General features: G+C 47.0%; 1 protein-coding gene across 8 annotated transcripts in view; it reads right to left on the bottom strand.

Moving 5' to 3' along the window:
* RALGPS1 (Ral GEF with PH domain and SH3 binding motif 1) overlaps nucleotides 1-6,972 on the bottom strand; it is a 292,098-nt gene extending 285,126 nt beyond the window's left edge. For all 8 annotated transcript variants that reach the window (XM_057548190.1, XM_057548193.1, XM_057548192.1 and 5 more), the window contains exon 1: nucleotides 6,780-6,972. The gene's annotated coding sequence lies outside the window, so the exon portion shown is untranslated. The remainder of the gene's footprint in view (nucleotides 1-6,779) is intronic.
* Nucleotides 6,973-19,940: the final 12,968 nt, after the last annotated feature.

Here is a 19,940-nt window from a genome sequence, read left to right as displayed (position 1 = left end):
GACTCTGCAAAGTCTGGTGGGGGAGTCACAGGAAGCCGAGGCTGCTACACGCCAGAGCAGGGCGTTGTGGGAGCCCCGTGGGAACACTCCTAAATGCCAGTGGCCTGAAAGTGCTGGAGATATGGTACCTAGAGAGAAGAAACAAAACAAAACGCAGCTACAGGGAGGGCACAAAATAAGAAATATCTTAAAATAGTGAAAGTCACTAATTCCACATAACAGACTTTATTGCCACAAAAAGAGACACAGCAAATTCTCCTGAATTTATTAACTTGTTTTCCATAAATATTTAATTACTCAGAAATGTATCAAAAACACAGATTCCCCTTGACCTACTTATCAAGCTTACACAAGAGTGGGTGAGAATTATTGTATCCAATAAATACGAATTTAATTACATTCATTACTCTTTCTTTTGTCTCTAATAAGATGATTTTCAAAGAAACCTTTGACTGTTGAGGCCAAACATTTACATTTTCTTCTGATTACTCAAGTTAACTGTCTTAACCTTAAAATAAAATCTGATAATAAAAATATTTAAATCCTAAAGAGGTAAAGTATAATGTTGCATAAGTTTATATTAAAGTCCCATTATTTACATGGAATCACAGAACAGTGAAATAGAAAGTACTTGGGAAACCAGCCTCCAGTTCCTGGACAGGTCTGAGACAAGGCCCACGCTTGGGGTGACTCCACCCTCCCCCTCACCAGCACCTACTGCTTTTGTGGGCGTCAAGGCTTGCGTGAGCAGTCCCAGTACAGGCTGAAGACTGCCTGCCACCCTGGGTGCTCCCACCAGCCCTCACCACCAAGCACCTCTGAGCTTTAATACATTCCTTGTGCAATAACTCACATAACTTTCATAGGCAATAAGTTAACATCCCCTGCAAAAAAAACAAGCATCCTGACAGCCCTCTAACAATGGGTTAAGAGAAGATTATTCTAGCTCACGCTGACTGGATGCTCATGAAGTGCAAGCACTATGCTAAGCCCTGTTCCTCGTCATCTCCCTGCAGTCCTGTAAGAACCAGATGGAGGTAAGTACCATCACACTTCCTGTATTGATGAGGAAACAGAGGAGTGGTCACCTGCCCAAAGTCAAAGGGCTTGTGAGTAGGGTCAGGACACAAACCCACATAGGCCTGACTCGAGAGTCTGCTGTAAGTGCTGCCCTGTCCGCCTCTTTGACGCTCAGGAGATAAATCTCCTTCAAAGAACACAATGGATTTGAAAGCTCTGCAGAAAAACCAGGGAAGAATGTGCCTCTCCACGTCTTCATGGTCTCTGCTCTCCTCAGTAAGTGCAGGTGAGACAAGCCTGACTCATGCCTCCCTTTGGGGAAAAGCCGTGGAACTGATCTGTGCAGGGGGTCAAAGAGAAGGTGCTTGCGATGGTGCTGGGCTGGAACCACCTGTGAGAAGAGCTCATGCAAAAACAGGGGAGGAAACAACTGTGGGCCTGTAAGGAAAGTCCCAAGGACTCCTTGAGCACTCTGTGACTTCAGAGCTGGTTTCTCAGATACCTGGCCATCACCTTCACCACCAACTGGCACCGTCTACACTAGAACCTGAGAAAACAGCCAAACAGGTGCTTCCTGGTGCTGCCCCAGCACCAAGGATAAACAAAAAGACAGTGAGCACTCTGTAAGCATCAGCTTCCCGTCAGGCACCACGCTAAGGAGCCCACGGCATTATTTCACTGAATCTTCAATGACAGCCCCCAGGAAGGTAACCCTGCCATCCCCATTTTACAAATCAGTTAACTGAGACTAAGAGTGGGGAAGACACTTCCCCGAGGTCACAGAGGTTGTGTGTGGAGGAGCCAGAACTGGAACCCAGATCTGGCTCCAGAGTGTGAATCTGCTTGGCCACTTCACTTGGGGTCTTCTGTCACCGCCAATCCCCTCCTGGTCACATTCTGTTTGCACGTGACTCCTCCACCAACCATCCGCTCCCCAAGGGCAGGATGGAGCTCCTTCATCTCCATGTGCCCAGCACTCAGCAGAGGGCTTGGCCCAAAGCAGGAGCGCAGCAAGGCTGGTGGATGGATGCCCACAGGAAGGAAGTGGCCCCAGAAATGCCCCAGGATGCCCATCACAGAAGCCAACCCAACCAACTCTCCCCATCCCTGATCAGAATCTACAGACCATCTACTCAGCCCCCTGAGGCCTGCTCCTCCGCAAGTCCACCTCAAGGGAAGGGTCAGCAGCCACACTTCTGGGGAAGGGGGAGGTGGGTTTCAGCAAGTATGAGCAGTTCATTTTCAGACTTGTCCTTCTTTCTGTTTCCCAATCTTGTCCTGGAGCATCTGGAGCGAATAATTCTTCCCTCTCCCACCCCTAAGACTTTGTAGAACAAGTATCACCACTCAGACCCAAACCCTACAGCTATTATATGGCAAATGTGTGTCTCAGTCAGCACTCAAATACTTGGGGAATGAAGCAATAGAGTCCAGAGTCTGAGATTCACCAGTGACCTATCAATAAGAGTCTGTCAACATTCGGTAGCATGACTTGTCTGAGCAGAGGTCCATCACAATGTCCACCAAGAGCCTACCCTGGAGACTCAGAAGCAAAGAAAGCAGGAAACCTTCCCTGTGCAGGGAGGAGACACAGGCATAGAATAATGCATGCAATAGTGAGGCGCATGATCCGATCAAGGTATACACACAATGAAAGCCAAGGGAGCACAGACAGGAGTGGTCACTTGTAGAAGAACTGAGTAGATTTCACAGAGAAGGGAAAAGTTGAACTGAGAAGCCCTTCCCAAACCACCAAGGGAAAGTCATTGTTTCCTGCCTCCCTGAGCCCCATACTGCTCACCTCCCCACCACTGAGCCCTGTTCTGTCATCAGTGACTTGTGTGCCTGTCTCTCTGCACAGTATGTGAGCACCTTGAGGGCAAGGACTTGGGCATTCTCCATGGCTCACCCTCAGCTGTCCAGTAAATATCTGCTAACAAAGAATAAGAGTCTAGTTTAGATTATTAATAACACAGCAGCTACCCCTTCTTGAGCATCTACCATGACCTATTACTGCAAGTACTTTGCATACATGATCTCATTTCTTCTACACAAAAACCCCAAAAGGCAGATCCTATTATCACCATCCATTTTACAGATAAGGAAACTGAAACGCAGAAAGATTAGGTAAATTGCCCCAAGTCATACAGCCAGTAAGTGACAGAGCCGGACTTTGAATCATGGGCTGAATGAAAAATCAGTTTTCAATTACTAGTGAACAAATCCCTTTTCCTTTCTCTTTCTGTGTCTGCCTTGCATCCAGATACATGGATTGCCCTTTAGTCTATTGTTCACTGGAACCAAAGCCATTTCTTTCCTAGAGAAAAACAAGGGCTATCTCTTGTTAGTCTTCTAAACAATGACTGCTAACCATTACTGAGTAAACATCATGGCGGGGTGGGGGAGAGTGGAGACACAAAATTGTGCTTAAGATATCAGTCAGAAACATCTATTAAGGAGGAATTGTATGCACCAATTGGAACATTTTCCAATGTTGGAACAATTTCCAAATAAATCAATAAATAAAGGAGCAAGAGTATGTATAGGATGCTATTCTTTGTATAAAAGAAAAAATATATAACAAACAAGAAAATGGTAATAGTGGTTGCCACTAGGGAGAAGACTGGGAACTGGCAGCTTGAGGCAAGAAAGACACTTTACAATTTGTCCCCCTTGAACTACTTGCCTTTTTAAAACAAAATCCATGTGTGATTTTTTTTAATTCTTAAAAAAATAAGACAAAAACACCATTTAAGGCAACTCCTTATTGCCAGGCCTTTTCCAAATGCTCACATACATATGACTGCAACCATGAAAAAAACTTGTATGTTTATGAAAAACTGGGTGAACTTAATTTGTGGTGAAACAGGACTGTAAAACAACTTTTGTCTTTCATGTTGAGGTTCACTAATTTCACTATAAACTTGTTGCAACATTTTTTTTCTGCAATAAATAAAATGCACTTTGAAGGTGCAGATACGGCATACATATAAGCAGCAGAGATAATCTGCCACACACCTTCCTCTGAAAGTCCTTCATCTGTCCCTTTGACAAGTATTTAATGAGCACCTACTATGTGCCAGGCAAAGTGCTCAACAGGTATTTTTAAAAGAAGAACTAAACAACAGGTCACTAGCTTCCTCCCTCCTGCCTTTCGGGAAAACATGCCAATCAGAAGGCCAGAGCTAGGATCACTCTTGATGTTCACGTATTCTAACACCATCCTCACTCAGCTAAGAAAACTGAGGCCTGGACAGGGGAAGGGCTCTGATCAAGGTTACATAAGAAGCGAAGGCCTCAAAATTACTTGTCCTGCTCTCCTCACATGCGACATGCTGTTTTGTTGTGTTGAGAGATGGGCAGTCAAGGAGGGGCAGAAACATACCCTAACACTGACAACCTAATATATCAGGTGCTTTCACAGGTCTTGTCAAATTTATTCTTCATAACAACCTCTCAAGGTGGACATGATTACCCTCGTTTTACAAATAAGGAGATGAAAGCTCTGAGAAGCTAAGAAACTGGTATATAAGGCTTCAAACACGTATCTCTCTGACTTCCGAGCCAGAGCTCTTAACCTCCATACTGAAAAGGAAAATCAGGTAGGCTGGAGCCATGTCACAGAGAGCCCTGGATGCAAGATTTTGCATTAACGAAGTTTCTCTCTCAACCCTGGATGCTGTCACTCCAACACCACCAATCACAAAGCCAGTCCCCTCATTACCCAACACATTTTCTGGCTCTTGTGTGCCACCAAGTTTGGGCTTTCCTTTTAACCCACAGAGCATGATGGTTACCCAGAGCGCAGCAATCTCTGAGAGACATTTACATCGTTTCTGCTGGGACAGAATGGGATAATTCACACATGCCGCTTTTAGAGCCTCTGGGTGCCTGCCACACAAGCACGGACCCCAGTAAGGACCCATCCTTTAGATGCCATCCCCATGATGCCACTGGGTCACCGCCCCACCAGGTGGTAGTGAGAGAGGCCAGCACCATGGAGGTTGATCCCCCAAAGTCCCACAGCATCTGAAGTGAAGAAAACTGCAGGCCAGTACAGGAGATGCCCCCTCCTGCCTTCTCTTCTGTCCCTGCAACACAGGCAGCAGGAATTGGTCACACTGCTAGTGAGCAGAGGCGCTGCGCAATGAAAGGTCACACGCATGGGTATGGGACACCCTTCCAAACAGGAGGGAGCCCCATCACCTCGCTTTCTTCTCTCTGCCCGGTAGAAACCTAACAAAGTTCTGGCATTCCCCTCTTGTGGGTCTCTTCCTTCTGGCATGTGGTAAAATCAGTGTCATACTTGGGTGGGGAGGGGAAATTCCATAAGGCTCAAGTCTAAGCCTCATGCTCCAGTTCAGAGTCCTCACTGGGGTTGGGGTCTAAAGGTCAGCAAACAATGAAATAAATGTTCCTGTGCTTTCCATCTGCCATTCTCCCCGCCACAGCCCCCTCAGAGGCCTCACAGCGAGCAGCAGTCAGCACCTCACCACAAACCTCATCCCAACCTCGAGCAAGAAAATGGTCCACCGATTAGAAATCCCCTCCTCTTTCGACCCTCAGTCTCCAAACACAATCTGCCCATCGGCACAGAGGCAGCAGACTCACAACTTTACCCGACGATGTGCCCAGCAGGCACTGTTCCATCCCATCCTCACAAGGCCCCTGAGAGGCACACAAGGCAGGTACCAGGATGCTCACTTTGCAAAGGAAGAAACAAAGCTCAGAGAGGTGAAAGACTCTCCAGGTAACACAGAGGTAAAGGCTTCTGAACCCTCACTCCTGTTCTGCCCCCTCATCAGGCTGCCATTTCAGTCTTTTGGAGACGACCACTGTTAAGATTTGCAGCAGCATCTGGTACCAGGAGCCAGCAAGAGAGAACCCTTCAAGCTTCACACTACTCTGCCAGCACACACATTTCTCAACAGCTGATGGAATGAAACCCAACCGCCCCACCAATCTAGGAGACAGGAAAAGCCCCCGAGACTGAAAAACGGGGCGCCCCACTTACGGGCACGGCGTGGCATGGGGGAAGCCGCCGGCCTAGTAACCAGGGAAGCTAAGACCCAAGTCCCACTCAGGAGACGCACAGGCAGGCCTAGCTGGCCCTTCCGGCCCAGCCGCAACCTCGAAGCCTCCAGAATCCTCAGCGAGCCCAAAGCTCCTGCTTCCACTCAAACTCCCTGGACAGCGGAGAGGGCGGCATTCCCTTTTCCCGCGACCACTCACCCTTTGCCCGCTTCTTACCTGGGGCCCCGCTTCCGGACCTGCAACCACTCGGGGCCCCGCCCCCCACCGCTGCAGGTCTCCCTAGCCCCGCCCCTTGCACCTGCGGTTTCCTCAGGTCTGGTCTCTCCGCCCGCTTTGGCCTCACCTCGCAGCCCCCTCCCCCGGTAAACCTGTGGTCCCACCCGGCCCCGCCCCCCGCACCTGCAGCCGCTTCGGCCCTTCCCGACTGCCTCCTCCAGCCCCGCCCCCCGCACCGGCGGCCTTTCCCCACCTCCACCCCCACACCCGCTGTACTCCATACCAAAACCCCCATCCCCACCACACACCTAAAGCCCCCGGCCCGGTCCCCGTGCCCGAGACCGCCGGACACTATCCCCACACCCCCCGGCCCCGCCCCCTGCCCCGAGGCCCCTCCCCGGCCCAGCGGCCTCTCGGGGTCCCGCCCCGCACACCTGCAGCTCCCTCCGGCCCGGCCCTCAGGGCCCCGCCCCGCCCCGCCGGCCGCTCCTCTCACAGCCCGCTCTTACCGCCGCCGCAGTCCCGGCCGGTCACCTTGACGCGGGCCGCAGTGGCTGCCGCCGCCTCCTCATGGCCCTGGGAGCGGCCCAGGCGGCAGCGGCGCCTTCGCTCGGAGGCCGGGGCCGGGCCAAGCCGGGCCAGGGCCGGGCGCAGCTGGAGCGCGGGCCGACGAGGGAGCGGAGCCGGCGCCCAGCCGCAGTAGGAACCGTCCTCTCCTGGGTCTGAGCGGCGGGCCGCTCAGCCAATCGGCGCGCGGCGCCAGACCAGTCTCCCCAACCAGCTCGTCGCAGAGGCGGGGACACGCAAATCGACCGGCTGGGCGCGCCAGTGCGCAGCCGCTGCAGCAGCCCAGGTCGTTCCTGGCCTCGGCCTCCGCTGCAGCCCTCAGACGCGGTCTCCGTCTGCAAGGATGCTCAGCTGCCCGCACACCCTCCTCAGCGCCCCGCCACGCCCATCCCCTTCCTAGAAATAGCAGCGCATCTTATTCCCCATACATCCTTCCAGGCCTCATACAATTTACCCTTGAAACCTCTACCTAGGATTTATTTGTTTTCAACAAAAAATGGTTTTGTGAGAAACATCACCTTAATGCCCATTCTTTACAACTCGGAGGTAAGCACAGAACACAGAACGTCAGAGCCAGAAGAAACCTTCGAGAGCCTCGGGTCCAGCCCATTTATTTTACAGCTGGGCAAAATTAAGCCCCTCGAGGTAAAGGGACGTGCCCAAGACCACACAAGTGCAAAGCTGAGAAATGAGGTTGTCTCTTGTCTCTCTGCTCTCAGATTCTTTACTCTGCCACGCACGATGAGGTGAGCAGAAAGGTTAAGTCATTTGATTAAAGTCGCAGAGGTAAGTTGCAAAGACAGTTGAAGCCAGTTCTGTGAAGCCCTGTAAGTCAGAACCACAGAATATCTCTGTTCGGCCTCCCACAGAAAGGAGGCCCTATGTCCTGCGTTACTCTGAATGATTCTTGGACACACAGACAAGTAGAACGTCATTTTGACAATTTTCAAATTCATTTTGCAGTAACATCAGCGTATGGAAAGATTTGGTTACTGTCTTCCCAAAGGTTATGGAAGAAAAAGAGAGAAACAAAAAGAAAAGAAATAGAGTCAGTGGAAATTAAACCATTTCTAAGTCTTCAGGAGTCTCTGAGGGAAATTTCTGCCATGTTGCATTAAGAAAGAATAATCATCAAAGAAGATACTTAGCTATTTTACTTAAAGAGAACAAGAGACAATGTAATGCAATGGTTCATTCTGCTCGGAGCCTCTGGATTCAGAAATGCACAGGGTGGGTGTTGAGTGCAGACTCTGGGGACTTTTGACTGCCTGAATCCAAACTCTGCTTCTGCCACCAGCAAGCTGTGTGTAAGTAAGCAAGTTATTTAACATCTCTGTGCCTCAGTTTCTTTATTGAAAAATAAATATGCTGAAAATAGCACCCTCTTCAGAAAGGCTGCTGGGAGCGTTCAATGAGGTGACACATGGAAGAAGGCCTAGTACCTAACAGGAGCTCAATAAACATTAGCTATTGTTATTTCTACCTGTGTGACTTAGGGCAAGCATGGAAGTTCAGCACAGTGCGTGTAATATATACTTGCTAAATGACATCTCTTATTTTTAATATGCTCATGCATAGCTTCTAAGTTTTCTTCAATGAACATAGATTCTTTTGTAATATATCAAAAAGTTATTGTAAACCCAATTTTAAAATGAGAAAAGGATCTGAATAGTTATCCAAAGAAGATCTACAGATGCCAATAAGCACATGGAAAGATGCTCAATGTCGTTAGCCATCAAATGCAAATCAAAACCACAATAAGATACCACTTCACACCCATTAGGATGGCCATAGCAAATAAGATGGGCAATAACAAGGGTTGGTGAGGAGATGGAGAAATTGGAACCCTCAAACACTGCTAGTGGGAATGTAAAATGGTGTCACCGCTTTGGAAAATAGTACCTTAAAAGTTAAGCATAGGGTTACCATGTGATCCAAGAATTCCTAGGTATATGCCCAAGAGAAATGAAGACATATGTCCATATAAAAAACTGGTACACAAATGTTCACAATATCCAAAAAGTGGAAATAACCCAGTGTCCATCAGCTGATAAATGCATAAATAAAATATGGTATATCCATACAATGGAATATAAAAAGAAATGAAGTACTAATGCATGCAATAACATGGATGAACCTTGAAAACATGCTAAGTGAAAAAGCCAGATCACATATGATTCCATTTATATAAAATGTCCAGAATAGGCAAATCTATATAGAGAGAGAGTAGATTAGTGGTTGTCTAGGGCTGGGAAGATGCAAGAATTGGGAGTAATGGCTAAGGCATGTGGACTTTCTTTTTGAGATAATGAAAATATTCTAAAATTGGTGATTGCACAACTCTGTGAATATACTGAAAGCCATTGCATTGTACACTTTTAATGGGTGAATTAAATAGTGTATGAATTCATCTCAATAAAGCTGTTTTTCAAAGTTATCAGAAAGTCTGATCAGTCATGTCACTCCCATGCTCAAACATTGTGTAACAGGATGTGGAGAGGATCTTAGCTGCATCTTCTAGGGTTCAGATCACCCACAGTGAAAGTGTGATGTGCTGGTGGAATGGGCCAACTCTAAATGAGGGGAAGGAACTTTTGAGCCAGGGGAGGAAAGGAGGGCTGGAAAAGTCACCAAGGCCAGGCCAGCTGCCTCCGCATAGGCTTGTATTTCATGGAGAGCCAAGCTTTGAGACAGTTCAAGGAGATGTTTTCATTAGAGATGCTGATCAACAAGGAAACTGTGGTAAACAGACTCTAAGGTGGCCCCCGTAATCCTCACCTCCCAATGTCTATGGGCTTGTGTGATCCCCTTCCCTGAGTGTGGGCAGGACCTGACTTGCTTCTAACCAGCAGAATAAGGCAAAGATTTTAGGTTGTATGTGATTATGTTACATAAGTTGTAACCCATCTAGCTAGGAGACTCTCTCTTGCTGGCTTTGAGGATATAAACAGCCATGTTGTGAGCTGCCCTGTGGAGAAGATCACCCAGCAAGGAGCTGAGAGTAACCTGTAGCCAATAGCCATCAAGAAACTGGGGCCCTCAGTCCAGCAGCCTGCAAGGAACTGAATGGTGCCAATAATCATGTGAGCTCAGAAGCAGATCCTTACCCTGTCAAGCCTCAGATGAGACTGCAGCCCCCGCCAACATGTTGATTGCATCCTTGTGAGACCCTGAAGCAGAGGACCCAGCTAAGCTGTGCCAGACTCCTGACCCACAGAAATGTTGACTGACTAAGCCACTGCCCAGCAGGCAAAGAGGATGCCCTCCTGGTGGAACACAGAAAGTCCCCGGAACAAGGTGGTGGCTCAAATGCTAATGATGTCACTGGCGGTGACCTGGGTGGTGATATTTATCCCTGTGGAGGAGGATACTGCGGTTGGTGCTATGAGGCCAGTGTTTGAAAAACATGGGGAGGATAATGCCTACAAAGACAGAGGAAGTTAGATGGCTGGTTAAAGCTATGTTTTATTACAGAAGGATGATGAGAGACCGAGAGCTGTTCAGGAGCAGTTAATGGCTAAGTGTGAGAGCCAGAGAGTTCTGGAGGTAGCTTACAAAGAGGCTCTCATCACCTATGTAGTGGAAGGACAGACACATTGAGTGGCAGGCTGAAAACCTGACTATTAGAGTCTAGAGCTCCAGAGATATTTGCTCAGCCAAGGCAAGTCTGTTTGGTGAAGGTCAGAGCCCTGGTGGTGAAAACCTAGGACTCTAAGTAATGGAATGGAGACATCTGGATGGATGTTCCTGGGGATGTTGACTCTGCAGCATGCACCCCAAGCTCCTCTGGGCTTGCACACTTTTCTTTATTAAGAACCGGAGCTACCACTGTGCTGGCAGGTGCTACAGAAGCCCTTCCCCACAGACAACAGGTGTCCCTTCCTGCAGTGCTGCCCCTACCTCTTCTCCAGGTGGCCGGGCTGGTAACTAGGGTGAAATCTCAGCATAACCTGGCTGTTGATGCCCAGGGCCTGATAAGGAAAAAAATAGGCTATATACCTGAAGAATGGAAGAATTAGCCAGCATTTACTGGCAGAAGCCAGGGGAGTACCCCTGGGGTTGAATTTTGAGGGTGCTTGATCAAGGAAGCTGGAATGTAAGACTAGATAAGCAAGAATTCATTGACTTGGGGATACTTCCTCAGGACATGGGATTTAACACCCTAGCAAGGATTCCAGCTACTGGAGTGGCTCTTAGAAGCCTGGAAAGAAGCAATGGCCAATTCTCCATGAAGTGGAAATACCTAATTGCCCTGGAAGATGGTAGAAAAAGTGGCCATGCTGAAATGGTCATACAGTCGATCTTCATTATTCATGTTTCCATATATGTGAATTAGCCTAGTGCTAAAATTTATTTGCAATCCAAAAATCAACATTCCCAGCACTGTCAAGGTCATTTACAGACAGGTAAAAATTTGAGTCACCCAATGTGTGTCCAGGCAGAGGTCAAACGAGGTGACACTCTGCCTTCTTGTTTCGTGCTCACACTGTAAACAACTGTCTTTTTCATGATCTGTTTAGTGACACATTTTTCACATTTTTGTACTTTTTCTTGGTGATTTTGCTGTTTAAAATGGCCCCCAGGCATAGTGCTGAAGTGCTGTCCAGGGTTCTAAGCACATCTCAGTAAGATGTGCTTTACTGAGAAAGTGCATGTGTTAGATGAACTTGGTTCAGGCATGAGTTACAGAGCTGCTGGTCATGAGTTCCGTGTGAAAAGATCACCAGTATGTATCATGTAAGGTGTTTTTAAACAGAAACACACATAAAACAAGGGTATGTATTGATTGGTTGGCAAAAATGTTGTGACCAGTGACTCAAAAGAACCTAACCCTGTATTTCCCCTAGGAGCAATGGTTCAGTATTCACTAACTTAGTGTTCTCAGCGACTTTATAGGGCATAATTCCTGAGTCATATAATGATGAGTCAAATAATGAGTCAACTCTACCTCTCATCGGTAGAGTCTAACTAGTAACCCTTCTGGCAAGGAATGCTGGGAAATGTAGTTCTCCTAAGCGTCCAGACCTTGAGATACATGGGAGGGTATAGAAGAAACAGGGAATGGTTCTAAGTTGCTACAGACAAGCCAGTACAAATATGTTGAACCATTAAACGTTAAAGAAATGTTAATGGTTGCCCCAAGGTTTACAATATATATCTTTAGTTAATCAGATCCTATCTTCAAATAATATCATTTCTCATGGAGTGTAAGGACCTTATTACCCTGAGGAAACATAAAATGATGGAAGGAAGTAGCGCCTGCTCCCAGGGCTGAAGGGACAAAGGAAAGTAAGAGTTCTGATCACCAATTCCACTGTGTGGGAGGGGGCATGGTTTTCCCCACACCAACTGGCAATTCTCCAACACCATTTGGGTGTCCTACAGTTCAATTCAATTCTGATTCTGTCTATCCAGAGACAGCATCAAATTCCACAGGTTAAGGGCTCAGTCCCACAGGAATGTCTCTGACTTCAGCCACCAGTCGAAAGTCCAGGTTGTTACCTGCTTCTGACCAACTGGCTATAAATCAGAGGTTCCCACAACCCCCTCCTTGGGCTTGATTAATTTGCTAGAGTGGCTCACAAGAACTCAGTAAACTGGTTTACTCAAGAGCTTACCAGTTTATTTTGAAAGATATTAAAGGAGAGGGATCAATAACCAGTTGAAGAGATTCAGAGGGCAAGGTTCTGAGCAATGGAATTTCTGTCCTCATGGAGTTTCAGGCCTGGCATGGTGGCACATGGAAGCTTTCTAGTTTACCAACCTGGAAGCTCTCTGAACCCCATCCTTTTGGGTTTTTATGGAGTCTTCATTACATCAGCACCATGGATTAAATCATTGGCCATTGGTGATTGATTCAGCCTCCAGCCCTTCTTTCTTCCCCAGAGGTCTTGGGGGTGGCACTAAAAGTTCCAACCCTCTATTCATTGGTTCCCCTGGCAATCAGCTCCCCCCATATTTGGGGGATCCCCAAAAGTCACCTCATTAACACACCAGTTGAAAGGGGCTCATTATGATAACATGATACCAATTTCATCGTTATGGCTCTGAAGCATTTTTTTCCCCCAGGAACTGAGGGTGCAATACCACATATTTTAACAAAAGATGCTGCCCTTGCTCTAACTGCTTAGGAAATTCTAGGGTTTGGGGAGCTGTGAGCCAGGAACCATGAATGAAGACCAAATATATATAAGAAATATATATTTGGTCATCTGAATGACCAAATATATATTTCTTATAAATCACCTATCACAGAAAGGTTATCAGAACCTAAAAGTTCAGAAAAAAAAAGCCCAATGAAGCTGATCCACAGAATCATGAGGAAATGAACTGGTTATTCTTCTAAAGCACTAAGTTTTGGGATGGTTTGTTAGGTGGCAATAGATTACTGATACAAATATCTTCACACTCTGTGAACATTCTGAGAGGTCAATCCGCATATCTCTTCCCAAAGCCCTCTTGTGACCATCTTCCAGTCCTTTTCTTTCCAAATCCCTGACCATCTACCCAGACAATTAGCCATTGCCCTGCCCATGAATCTATATATACCTGCACTTCTGGTCATCTTTCAGTCAACAAAAATGGACAACCAAATGCATTGCCCACCGGGAGGATTTCTCTTTACACCATCTCTTGCATGGGGCTGAGATTTTTTTCAGCGGTCATTTCTAGTAGGTGCCAGCACAGGTGGAGGTTGACGCTCTAAGTTTAGATTGAGGTAGAGGAGGCCGTACAGCAGGAGTAGGTGTTACGGGTATGGAGTCACATATTCATACAACGTATGAATAGTACCTCCTGGACATTCTTGAATCCAATCTCATATACCATTTCTACTTGATGATTGCTGCTGCCCAAACTTTTGGCTCAGTGGGTCCGATAATGTCCAGTTCTTCAAGGGCAGCTCGGTAATATGGTGACTCAGTGCTCCAGTATTAGGAAATGGAGATATAAAAAAAAATGTTTAATGCAGATAATAAATAATAGTACCCACCTCACAGAGTTGTTCTGAGGACTCAAGGAAATAATGCATGAATAGTGCTTAATATCTTGTCTGGCACCTAATGTTTAACAAATGTTTAGTAAGTGTTTAATAAATGGCAGCCATCATTGATTGGTACATCCATAGTAGTATAGTAGTAGCTTCCCATGTAGGTCTGCTGAAAATTAATGTGCCAAACATGTCACATTTTAGCATACCATTTATGTCTCATTGAAATATAATGTAGTAGCACCCTAGTTCTAGATGTCAGTCTTTACACTTAGTGACTGTTAAGTCAGTGGTAGATTCAGACCCATTTTCCCTGTGTTCCAAAGTCAGATTTCTAGGTGGATCAGTCTGAGGGCTGGCCCCAGACCCTGGTGAAGTCCCCAAGGCCATCTACCCTGGGAGCCAATTGGCTGACTTTCCCTTGATACAAACCTCAACCTCTTCAGCAATCTTCTCTATGAAAAAGCCTTTTCAACTTTGGCATTTCTGTAATAGACACTCCAGAAATATTCATTGAATTGAGTTCTACTGCCTCCCCATGGCCATGGGGTAAAATTCAAATTTCTTAGCTTGAAATAAAATATACCTGAACATCTGGCTCCCTATCAACCCTCATCTCCTAATTGCTAGCATTCATAAAGCATTTACTACGTTTCAACTCATTAAATACATGATCTCATTCAATAAACATAGATATCTATAGGTATTCAATATAGAGGCCATTATGTATGTTATTATTGAATGTAATATCATATGTCATATATACATGTGTATACTTTAAGTAGTCTCACACAACATATGGTCTTTTGTAAGTTACTTTCCCACACTCAACAATATGTCGTGGATATTTCTCCATGCCTTAAAGGTTTTATGCATTTATATCATCATTTTAGAAGATTCCCTACAATAGCATTGTAGGAATGTATCAGATTTACTGATGGACGTTATAAGGGCTTACAGCTTTTCAATATTATAATCAACACTGGGATGAATAAATTTGTACATCTTCTGTTATTTGTTAGACTATCTTGTTAGGTTAAATTCTTAAAAGTAGTACCACTGTGTCAAAGGGAATATGCATTTAATTTTTTTTTTAATTAATTAATTATTTATTTGTTTGTTTTTTGGCTGTGTTGGGTCTTCGTTTCTGTGCGAGGGCTTTCTCTAGTTGCGGCAAGTGGGGGCCACTCTTCATTGCGGTGCGCGGGCCTCTCACTATCGCGGCCTCTCTTGCTGCGGAGCCCAAGCTCCAGACGCGCAGGCTCAGTAATTGTGGCTCACGGGCCCAGTTGCTCCGCGGCATGTGGGATCTTCCCAGACCAGGGCTCGAACCCGTGTCCCCTGCATTGGCAGGCGGATTCTCAACCACTGTGCCACCAGGGAAGCCCCTGCATTTAAATTTTTGAAGCATGGTACCAATCTACCTTCCAGAGATGTTATACCAACTTATAAACCCAACATCAGGTGTGAGTGCCCAATTTTCCCTCACCCTCATCAATGCTGGGTATTGCCAGCTGAATAAATAGAAAAATGGTCTCTTGTTATTGCTTTGATTGCTTTCTGCAGAGATAAAGTATCTATACCATGTACTTATTAGCCTTGAGTATTTCTTCTGGGAATTGCTTCTTTAGGTCCTTTCCCTTTTTAGAAGTGGACCATTCATCTTTTCCTTATTAATTTTAAAAAGCTCTTGTACTGGGACTTCCCTGGTGGCGCAGTGGTTAAGAATCCACATGCAAATGCAGGGGACATGGGTTCAAGCTCTGGTCCGGGAAGATCCCACATACCGTGGAGCAACTAAGCCCGTGTGCCACAACTACTGAGCCCGCGAGCCACAACTACTGAAGCCCACGTGCCTAGAGCCCATGCTCCACAACAAGAGAAGCTGCCGCAGTGAGAAGCCAGCTCACCACAATGAAGAGAAGCCCCTGCTCGTTTCAACTAGAGAAAGCCTGCGTGCAGCAACGAAGACCCAACGCAGCCAAAAATAAATAAAAATAAATAAATTTATAAAGAAAAAAAGCTCTTGTACTATATGTTGCAAAGTTTTTTTCTTGTGTGTGTGTTTTTTGTTTTGTTCTGTTGTTTTGCTTTTGCTGAACATATTTTACATTGTATATAGTCAAACCTATTTTTTCCCTTAGGATTTTTTCTATTTGGTCTTATCCTTAAGAAGATCTTCCCCGCTGCAAAAGCAAATAATCCATCACCTTTTTTTTTAATTAGTTTTTTTCATGGTTTCATTTTTCTACAATTAACTATTTAATTCACCTGAATTTTGCTTCATGGTCTTTTTTAAAAAAATATTTGTGTGTTTATTTATTTATTTGGCTGTGCCAGGTCTTAGTTGCGGTACACAGGATCTTCGTTGCTACATGCAGGATTCTTTAGTTGTGGCATGCGGGATCTTTTAGATGCAGCACGTGGGATCTAGTTCCCTGAGCAGGGATCAAACCCGGGCCCCCTGCATTGGGAGCGTGGAGTCTTAGCCACTGGACCAGCAGGAAGTCCCTGCTTCATGGTCTTGCCCCCTCTTCACTTAGCTGGGCCTCCTCCCTCCAGCAGGATATAGGTTCTCAAGGGAACTCAAAACTAGTCACAGGCCTTAAAGCTGAGGTCTCTCTTTACAGGATGTGTCCACTGGCTCCAGCCAATGAATGCAATTTATATCCAATGCAGAACCAGCAGCATTTCAATGGTTTTTCACAGTGCACCAGGGCTGGCAAAGGCTCATGACAATGTAATCCTTTTCAGAGACAGTAGGAAGGCGTGGTGTCCTGGAATCAAGGTCAGGCCACCTGAGTTCTGCCATCCAGAGCCTGAGAGAGTGGTCATCTTAGTGCCCAGGACAAAGGTACAGGATACCCTGTCCTGGGTCCTCTGGCCTCCTAGAGTTCTCAGGGTTACCAGACCCTGTCGCTGGCTCCCTCGGGGGGATCGATGAGGCCCCAGCTATCCACACAGAGCCCCCAGGAAGGACGCCATTAAATTCTTTCCATCTGGGCTTAGACCATTATATCCAGATAGCAACTGACACTTTATAAAGGGAAACATTTCCACAAGGAAAATCTTAAGTAGAGAGGTGCTGGGCTTACCTTCAGAGTGGAAGTCTCCAGTCCTTACAGGGACTTCAGCTGGTCATCCCCTGACCGCAGTTGGACGTGGGGCCTTTCAACAGAGCATGGTGACAGGAGGTCCCTGGAGCCCCATTCTGGGGAAAGAGGGACCATGCAGTGGAGGGAAAGAAGGGAACAAGCAGTTTAGTTACTGAACACGAATAACATTCCCATTTCGCCACCAGCCTGGCCAGGGTCCAGCAGGGAGGAAGGAGTGCATGAGGTCCCAGTGAGGGGATGCAGTTGTGCTGAAAGGGCAAAAAGGAAGTGGAATGAAATCAGCAATCGGCCCGTGCTTTCCCTCCCAAGGATGAGACGCGCAAGACAGGAATCCCTTTGCCCGGCTGAATTAGCACCAGCACCTGTGAGGTTCAGAAAGCCTCAGCACCCACCCCCCCGAGACTCAGTGATCACAGTGAGAGGAAATCCTCAAAGGGAATGGTGTGAGGCCTCCGAGGAAATTCAGATGCAAAAGTCCAGCCTCAGAGCCCAGATCTCCAAAATGAAAGGTGGCTTTTGATTCTCACATTAATATTTGGAGAAGTAAATGGAGAGAGTGAAGGAGCTGAGGGGTAAAACAAAAATACAACAAAAAAACCCTGAAAATCGCTCCAGGGACCCAGATGTGTGATGAATGGAACGTCTGGCAGAGATAGGCTAGTTAAAATAACAGTCACACAAAAGCAATTCTTTTGCCAAAGACATGTTCTTCCAAGTTATAGATTGCTCAGTTCCAAAAAAATTCTGTCAGAAACATGTCTCCTGATAATATCTGTTAAAGCCCTGAAGTGGATGGAGGTGGGCAGACAGAAAGTGGAAGGATGTTCCCATGGCCTAGGCTCTAGAGGAAATAGCTTAGAGTCACATTCAGCCTAGAGAAGCCCAAAGAGAGGGTGGAGGGAGTCGGGAATGCTGTGGTCCTTGGGGTAGAACAGAGAGCTAAGGGGCCAACTCCAGCGAGGCAGTTTTGGAGCTCAGGATAAGGAAGGACTTTCTATCATGGAAAGCTGTCAAAGCGGAGTCCCCTGGGAGGCAGCCAGTTCCCATAAGCAAGTAGAAACTGGAGATTAGTTACAAGGACTAGGGTAGGGAGTCCTAGCACTGGGAGGCGGGGAGTAGATGGCCTGGGAGGGCCCTTCCCACTCTTGGGAGAGTGCAAGTGTCTTGAGCGCTCTGGGAAGGGGGCAGAATTCAAAATGACTTATCCTCTGATTTGCCCTTTTTTTTTGGCCGTGCCACGTGGCATGCGGGATCTTAGTTCCCTGAACAGGGATCAAACCCGTGCCCCGTGCAGTGGAAGCGTGGAGTCCTAACCACTGGATGGCCAGGGAATTTCCCCTGATTTGCACATTTTAAACACACACACACACACACACACACACACACACACACACACACACACACGGCACCTGAGGGAGCTGCAAGCAAACTTGCATTATCCATTCTAGCTCAGAGGCCCGGGCTATGCGCAACCACTAGTGGGGTCCAGGGGAGCCCAGGGAAGGACAACAGGGCAAATCTCGCATCGGGACACAAAGAAGAGGGCCCAAGGGCTGATCAGAGTGCCAAGGCTGAGGCCAAAAGGGATGAAGACATGTTTTCAGTGCGGGGACCTCACTGCCTCCACAGCAAAGCGAGATGGGCTTGTCTGCGTAGCCTGAGGGGGCAGCCTGACCAGCAGCGACATCTAGCTAGCTGCCCTGAAGGGTCATGTCAATAGCCCCTAGAAGCCCAGCCAGACTGCCCTAAAGGCCAAGCTCCTTTAGGGCAAAGGCAGGAACAAGAGAAGCCCTAGTAAGCAACCTCTTTGAAAGATGACGGGCGGGGCACCTGTTTGCTGTCTGAGTTGGAAAGAGACACAGCTCTGTCCCTGCAGACTCAGGCAGGTTGCCCTGTGGGTGACTGCGTTATAACCCACTGCTAATTTAAACATATACCTCCCCCCACTGCCACTTTAGAATAATAGCACATTCTTGACCAATGAAAGCTAGAGCAGCAAGCTTTATTGTACATCTTCCGTCAAGCACAGCAATCACCCAGTGAGGGCTCCACCACACTACCCCAAGTTGATGCGTTCAGCAACATTAGTTTCCTTTGAGGTGGCCTCTTTCTGCCATTTACTTTGTGTTCTGAAGTTTGGAGCCCCACTTGCCGACAAAAGTTATGCAAGCTAGGCCTGCCGTGCAGAACAAAAGGAAAACATCACAGAGATATTTAATTATGAGTCACTGAGGCTTCAGGGGTTTTCAAGGAAATGGTCCGGGGATTGGTTGGTGGTTGCTGACACTGTAAAGGACATCACAGACACCCCTGCAGCCACGTGGGGATAATTATGAATTATAATGGGAAGAAAGCAAAGCGAGCACAGATCATGACTTAGGACAAATGAAGAGCCAGCTACTGCCAATGGCCTTTGCCAGCAAAGCAGCTCAATGCGGTCTACACCATATCTGCTCCAATTCAGTTTATCTGCTTCAGGTAGTGTTCCCATTTCCAGGACTGCATCCCCTTGGGATTATTCCTCTAACCCTGCCTGAGAGGCTCGCCCCTGATTCTTGATGTTGGGTGACTTTTCCAGCCTTAGGGAAAAAGCAAACCTACAGAAGCCACTGCCTCACAACTTATCTGAGCCATGAGTGCAGCTCCAACGTTTTACAGACAAACTGGGGCTGAAGAGGGTATCAGGCAAAGGCATGGCTAGAAGCCAGACCTCCAGATTCACGCAAGTCAATGCACTTTCTCCATCATGCCCTTAGTACCTGCAGAGTCCCGCAGGCTGCCAGCTAGCAATGAAGCCAGTTCCTACGTGGCCCTCTTACACCACGCACCATCGCACTGCCTGCTCGACTGTAAAGGTGAGAACCTGTTCTACAGCAAGGAACAAGTCAGCTCTATCAGCACAGGAGCCAAGTTTAATCCTGGCCCGCTTCCCAGCCACACTGCCCTGCTTGACCCTCCCAGAATATCTGCTTTTGCTCATTCATTCAATCCTGACTTTG

Source organism: Balaenoptera acutorostrata, chromosome 6 (assembly GCF_949987535.1).
Source record: "Balaenoptera acutorostrata chromosome 6, mBalAcu1.1, whole genome shotgun sequence".
Taxonomy (NCBI): Eukaryota; Metazoa; Chordata; class Mammalia; order Artiodactyla; family Balaenopteridae; genus Balaenoptera; species Balaenoptera acutorostrata.
Note: the sequence above shows the minus strand (reverse complement) of the source record. Positions and strands in the feature narration are given on the sequence as shown.